Consider the following 8,324-nt stretch of genomic DNA (forward strand, 5'->3'; position numbering starts at 1 on the left):
CCCCTCTCCCTCCCTCTCTATCCCATTCCCCCTCTCCCCCTCTCCTCCTCTCCCTCCCTCTCTATCCCATTCCCCCTCTCCTCCTCTCCCTCACTCTCTCTCTCTCTGGTTGAGGTTGTGTTGACGTTGCTCGGGGCAACAGCGACCGTTACTGCAATTCCGGGACTGGCCACAGGTGGCGCCGGATGGGAAACGGAGCTCCTCAGGTGCACGTGACCATTCAAGGTAAACCCCGCCCCGCCTGTGGGTAAACTCCGCCCCGCCTGCGTGTAGACCCCGCCCCTCCTGAGGGTAGACCACGCCCCGCCTGTGGGTAAACCCCGCCCCGCCTGTGGGTAAACTCCGCCCCGCCTGTGGGTAAACTCCGCCCCGCCTGCGTGTAGACCCCACCCCATCAATCACAATAAACCCCACCCCCATCAATCACAGTAAACCCGGCCCCCATCAATCACAGTAAACCCCACCCCATCAATCACAGTAAACCCCACCCCATCAATCACAGTAAACCCGCCCCCATCAATCACAGTAAACCCCGCCCCCATCAATCACAGTAAACCCACCCCATCAATCACAGTAAACCCCACCCCATCAATCACAGTAAACCCGCCCCATCAATCACAGTAAACCCCACCCCCATCAATCACAGTAAACCCCACCCCATCAATCACAGTAAACCCCGCCCCATCAATCACAGTAAACCCCACCCCATCAATCACAGTAAACCCCACCCCCATCAATCACAGTAAACCCCACCCCATCAATCACAGTAAACCCACCCCCATCAATCACAGTAAACCCCGCCCCATCAATCACAGTAAACCCCACCCCATCAATCACAGTAAACCCCGCCCCCATCAATCACAGTAAACCCCCCCCCATCAATCACAGTAAACCCCGCCCATCAATCACAGTAAACCCCGCCCCCATCAATCACAGTAAACCCGGCCCCTAGCAATCACAGTAAACCCCGCCCCCATCAATCACAGTAAACCCCGCCCCCATCAGTCACAGTAAACCCGCCCCCATCAATCACAGTAAACCCCACCCCATCAATCACAATAAACCCCACCCCCATCAATCACAGTAAACCCGGCCCCCATCAATCACAGTAAACCCACCCCATCAATCACAATAAACCCCACCCCATCAATCACAATAAACCCCGCCCCCATCAGTCACAGTAAACCCGCCCCCATCAATCACAGTAAACCCCACCCCATCAATCACAGTAAACCCCGCCCCATCAATCACAGTAAACCCCACCCATCAATCACAGTAAACCCCGCCCCCATCAATCACAGTAAACCCGGCCCCATCAATCACAGTAAACCCCACCCCATCAATCACAGTAAACCCCACCCCCATCAATCACAGTAAACCCCGCCCCCATCAATCACAGTAAACCCCACCCCCATCAATCACAGTAAACCCCGCCCCCATCAATCACAGTAAACCCACCCCATCAATCACAGTAAACCCCGCCCCCATCAATCACAGTAAACCCGCCCCCATCAATCACAGTAAACCCCACCCCATCAATCACAGTAAACCCCACCCCATCAATCACAGTAAACCCCGCCCCCATCAATCACAGTAAACCCCACCCCATCAATCACAGTATACCCCACCCCATCAATCACAGTAAACCCCGCCCCCATCAATCACAGTAAACCCCACCCCATCAATCACAGTAAACCCCACCCCATCACTCACAGTAAACCCACCCCATCAATCACAGTAAACCCCACCCCCATCAATCACAGTAAACCCCACCCCTATCAATCACAGTAAACCCCACCCCCATCAATCACAGTAAACCCCACCCCATCAATCACAGTAAACCCCACCCCATCAATCACAGTAAACCCGCCCCCATCAATCACAGTAAACCCCACCCCATCAATCACAGTAAACCCCGCCCCATCAATCACAGTAATCCCCACCCCATCAATCACAGTAAACCCCACCCCATCAATCACAGTAAACCCCACCCATCAATCACAGTAAACCCCGCCCCTATCAATCACAGTAAACACTGTCCCCATCAATCACAGTAAACCCGCCCCCATCAATCACAGTAAACCCCACCCCATCAATCACAGTAAACCCCACCCCCATCAATCACAGTAAACCCGGCCCCCATCAATCACAGTAAACCCGGCCCCTAGCAATCACAGTAAACCCCACCCCATCAATCACAGTAAACCCCGCCCCCATCAGTCACAGTAAACCCGCCCCATCAATCACAGTAAACCCCACCCCATCAATCATAATAAACCCCACCCCATCAATCACAGTAAGCCCACCCCCATCAATCACAGTAAACCCCACCCCATCAATCACAGTAAACCCCGCCCCCATCAATCACAGTAAACCCCGCCCCCATCAATCACAGTAAACCCCCCCCCATCAATCACAGTAAACCCCACCCCATCAATCACAGTAAACCCCGCCCCCATCAATCACAGTAAACCCCACCCCATCAATCACAGTAAACCCCACCCCATCAATCACAGTAAACCCCGCCCCCATCAATCACAGTAAACCCCACCCCTATCAATCACAGTAAACCCCACCCCTATCAATCACAGTAAACCCCACCCCCATCAATCACAGTAAACCCCACCCCATCAATCACAGTAAACCCCGCCCCCATCAATCACAGTAAACCCCACCCCATCAATCACAGTAAACCCCGCCCCATCAATCACAGTAATCCCCACCCCCATCAATCACAGTAAACCCCGCCCCCATCAATCACAGTAAACCCCGCCCCATCAATCACAGTAATCCCCACCCCCATCAATCACAGTAAACCCCACCCCATCAATCATAGTAAACCCCGCCCCATCAATCACAGTAATCCCCACCCCATCAATCATAGTAAACCCCGCCCCATCAATCACAGTAATCCCCACCCCATCAATCATAGTAAACCCCACCCCATCAATCACAGTAAACCCCACCCCATCAATCATAGTAAACCCCGCCCCATCAATCACAGTAAACCCCGCCCCATCAATCACAGTAAACTCCGCCCCCATCAATCACAGTAAACACTGTCCCCATCCATCACAGGAAACCCCACCCCCATCAATCACAGTAAACCCCACCCCATCAAGCACAGTAAACCCCACCCCTATCAATCACAGTAAACCCCACCCCCATCAATCACAGTAAACCCCGCCCCCATCAATCACAGTAAATCCCGCCCCCATCAATCACAGTAAACCCCGCCCCATCAATCACAGTAAACCCCACCCTCATCAATCACAGTAAACCCCGCCCCATCAATCACAGTAAACCCCACCCCATCAATCACAGTAAACCCCGCCCCATCAATCACAGTAAACCCCACCCCCATCAATCACAGTAAACCCGCCCCATCAATCACAGTAAACCCCACCCCATCAATCACAGTAAACCCCGCCCCCATCAATCACAGTAAACCCGCCCCCATCAATCACAGTAAACCCACCCCATCAATCACAGTAAACCCCGCCCCATCAATCACAGTAAACCCCGCCCCCATCAATCACAGTAAACCCACCCCATCAATCACAGTAAACCCCACCCCATCAATCACAGTAAACCCACCCCCATCAATCACAGTAAACCCCGCCCCCATCAATCACAGTAAACCCCGCCCCCATCAATCACAGTAAACCCCACCCCATCAATCACAGTAAACCCCACCCCCATCAATCACAGTAAACCCCACCCCCATCAATCACAGTAAACCCCGCCCCATCAATCACAGTAAACCCCACCCCCATCAATCACAGTAAACCCCGCCCCCATCAATCACAGTAAACCCCACCCCCATCAATCACAGTAAACCCGCCCCTATCAATCACAGTAAACCCGCCCCATCAATCACAGTAAACCCCACCCCCATCAATCACAGTAAACCGCACCCCCATCAATCACAGTAAACCTCGCCCCCATCAGTCACAGTAAACCCCACCCCCATCAATCACAGTAAACCCGCCCCCATCAATCACAGTAAACCCCACCCCATCAATCACAGTAAACCCTGCCCCATCAATCACAGTAAACCCCGCCCCTATCAATCACAGCAAACCCCGCCCCATCAATCACAGTAAACCCCGCCCCCATCAATCACAGTAAACCCCACCCCCATCAATCACAGTAAACCCTGCCCCCATCAATCACAGTAAACCCACCCCTATCAATCACTGTAGGCCCCAACACCTGTCAATCCCTGTAGGCCCCAACCCCCATCAATCCCTGTAGGACCCAACACCTGTCTATCCCTGTAGGACCCAACACCTGTCAATCACTGTAGGACCCAACACCTATCAATCCCTGTAGGACCCAACCCCCATCAATCCCTGTAGGACCCAAACACCTGTCAATCCCTGTAGGACCCAACCCCCATCAATCCCTGTAGGCCCCAACACCTGTCAATCCCTGTAGACCCAACACCTGTCAATCCCTGTAGGCCCCAACACCTGTCCATCACTGTAGACCCCAACACCTGTCAATCACTGTAGGCCCCAACACCTGTCAATCACTGTAGGACCCAACACCTATCAATCCCTGTAGACTCAAACACCTGTCAATCACTGTCGACCCAAAGACCTGTCAATCCCTGTAGGCCCCAACACCTGTCAATCCCTGTAGACCCAACACCTGTCAATCCCTGTAGACCCATGCACCTGTCAATCACTGTAAGCCCCTCCCCCACCAATCACTGTAGGCGCCAACTCCTGTCAATCACTGTAGGCCCAACCCCTATCAATCCCTGGAGACCCAAACACCTGTCAACCACTGTAACCCCCTCCCCCGTCAATCACTGTAGGCCCCAACACTGTCAATCCCTGTAGACCCAAGCACCTGTCAATCCCTGTAGACCCAAGTACCTGTCAATCACTGTAAGCCCCTCCCCCACCAATCACTGTAGGCCCCAACACCTGTCAATCACTGTAGGCCCAACCCCTATCAATCCCTGGAGACCCAAACACCTGTCAATCACTGTAACCCCCTCCCCCGTCAATCACTGTAAACCTAAACACCTGTCAATCTCAGTAGACCAAACTCCTGTCAAGGACTGTAGGCCCAAACACCTGTCAATCCCTGCAGACCCGAACCCCTGTCAATGACTGTAGGCCCCAGCCCCTATCAGTCATGGTAGGCCCCACCCCTGTCTAAAACAGCCTTTCTTCAGTCTGTGTGTGTTCATGGCTTCCTGAAGACCACCTGTATTCCCATCCACATCTCTCCACGCTTCAGTCTCTGCCTTTATTCCTGATGAAGGGCTTTTGCCCGAAACGCCGATTTCGCTGCTCGTTGGATGCTGCCTGACCTGCTGTGCTCTTCCAGCACCACCGATCCAGAATCCACATCTTGTACGTCCGGTGTGTGCCCACCCTCACCTACCAGTGATGTGACATTGGAGACCTTTGCAGGAATTTCGTCTGCTGGAGGCTTCACCTCCAAGCTATCCTCAGGGACTGTCGTCTGTGCGATGGCAAAGTAATCAGGCAAGGAATGGGTGAAGGCAGGAAGAGGGTATAGCCTGGTATGGCAATGGGAGGAATGAATCTGGTCAGTGACAGGTCACACTGGCAAGACTGTTTTCTGTTTTGATTGATTTATTGTCACGTGTACTAAAGTACAGTGAAAAGATTTGTTTTTACTGGTTATCCCTAAGTGCCCTTGACTAGATTGTGGTGATGTCCCACCAGTGGAGTGTGTGAGAAGTTGGCAAAACAGCTGTGCTGGAGCTCCTGGAAGGTGGAGTTCAAACCGAAATCAGTTCAAGATTTGACTGAGCAGCAGAGTAAGCTGGAAGGCATGAAGGATCCCTCCAGCTGTGTCTGCAGATGTCGCCGAGTATGGTGACGAAACGTCTGAAAACAAACCTTCCAGCTCAGTGAGCCAGCCATGACACTGTTAACTAAACATTACTGTGAAAGGTTCAATTCAGATTAATTAATTAATTTAACTTAACCTCCCACCACAACCCCAAATGCCAGTGGAGTACTTCCGCGAGGCCTTGCATGGGTTTCCATAGTCTGTAATGGGTCCAGAAAGGAACGGTCTCAAACTGTTTGAGGTCCCTGATAAGGAGGGAGGAACAGGCCGCTATCAGTTATCCACCTGACCCCCTGTTTATTTTAATCTGCTCCTTTCTCCCACAACCAAGTGAAGTTTAAAAGCTTTTAATCCAGACAAAATAAACAATTAAGAGAAAGATATATGGATCAGCCGCTGAACTGCTTGTCAAATCAGAAACATTTCGCCCTCTTTACCTGCAGTGCAGGGGTGTTTAAAACATTCTCAGAACTGTGACTGTGACAACACCAGGTTCCACACTTCACAATGTCAGCACACGAATGCACACAGAGCAGCGCTGAAGTTGTTTTGAACCCTTGACTTTGTATATCCACGAAAGGGGGAGGAGACGACCATGTCTCTTGCTGAGATTGACCTTTCTGGCAGCCGAAGGGACTCAGGGAAATGGGGAAGTCAGTCTGCAGGGTACCTTGAAGTTTGAAATTTTCTTAAACATGTCAGGTATGACATTCCAAATAACATCTCGCCAAGGGGCCATACAGTCGGAAACATGGATGGTGGCAAATCAATACTCAATACTGACCCTCCGATAGTGCGGCACTCCCTCAGTACTGACCCTCTGACAGTGCGGCACTCCCTCAGCACTGACGCTTTGACAGTGTGGCACTACCTCAGCACTGACCTCAGACAGTGTGGCACTCCCTCAATACTGACCCTCTGACAGTGCGGCACTCCTCAGCACTGACCCTCTGACAGTGCGGCAATCCCTCAGCACTGACCCTCTGACAGTGCGGCACTCCCTCAGCAATGACCCTCTGACAGTGCAGCACTCCCTTAGCACTGACCCTCTGACAGTGCGGCACTCCCTCAGCACTGACCCTCTGACAGTGCGGCAATCCCTCAGCACTGACACTCTGACAGTGCGGCATTCCCTCAGCACTGACCCTCTGACAGTGCGCCACTCCCTCAGTACTGACCCTCTGATAGTGCAGCACTCCCTCAGTACTGACCCTCTGACAGTGCGGCTCTCCCTCAATACTGACCCCCTGACAGTGTGGCACTCCCTCAGTACTGATCCTCTGACAGTGCAGAACTCCCTCAGCACTGACCCTCTGATAGTGCAGCACTCCCTCAGTACTGACCCTCTGACAGTGCAGCACTCCCACAGCACAGACCCTCTGACAGTGCGGCTCTCCCTCAGGACTGACCCTGTGACAGTGCGGCACTCCCTCAGTACTGATCCTCTGACAGTGCGGCACTCCCTCAGTACTGACCCTGTGACAGTGCGGCACTCCCTCTGGACGATAGTATCTCTAAAATCACCATCAAACTCACAAAATGAGTTAGGTCACTGTTATCACCATCAGACTGACAATCTGTGTAATGTCCCTGTTATGACTCTCAGACTGACAATCTGTGTAATGTCTCTGTGATCACCATCAGACTGACAATCTGTGTAATGTCCCTGTTATCACCATCAGACTGACAATCTGTGTAATGTCTCTGTTATCACCATCAGACTGACCATCTGTGTAATGTCCCTGTTATCACCATCAGACTGACAATCTGTGTAATGTCCCTGTTATCACTCTCAGACTGACAATCTGTGTAATGTCCCTGTTATCACCATCAGACTGACAATCTGTGTAATGTCCCTGTTATCACTCTCAGACTGACAATCTGTGTAATGTCCCTGTTATCACCATCAGACAGACAATCTGTGTAATGTCCCTGTTATCACCATCAGACTGACAATCTGTGTAATGTTTCTGTTATCACCATCCGACTGACAATCTGTGTAATGTCCCTGTTATCACCATCAGACTGACAATCTGTGTAATGTTTCTGTTATCACTATCAGACTGACAATCTGTGTGATGTCTCTGTTATCACTCTCAGAAGGACAATCTGTGAAATGTCCCTGTTATCACCATCAGACTGACAATCTGTGTAATGTCCCTGTTATCACTTCTCAGACTGACAATCTATGTAATGTCCCTGTTATCACCATGAGACTGACAATCTGTGTGATGTCTCTGTTATCACTCTCAGACTGACAATCTGTGTAATGTCCCTGTTATCACTCTCAGACTGACAATCTGTGTAATGTCCCTGTTATCACCATCAGACTGACAATCTGTGTAATAACCCTGTTATCACCATCAGCCTGACAATCTGTGTAATGTCTCTGTTATCACCATCAGACTGACAATCTGTGTAATGTCCCTGTTATCACTCTCAGACTGACAATCTGTGTAATGTCCCTGTTATCACCATCAGAC

The sequence above is a fragment of the Hemiscyllium ocellatum genome, chromosome 3 (genome assembly GCF_020745735.1).
Source record: "Hemiscyllium ocellatum isolate sHemOce1 chromosome 3, sHemOce1.pat.X.cur, whole genome shotgun sequence".
Taxonomy (NCBI): domain Eukaryota; kingdom Metazoa; phylum Chordata; class Chondrichthyes; order Orectolobiformes; family Hemiscylliidae; genus Hemiscyllium; species Hemiscyllium ocellatum.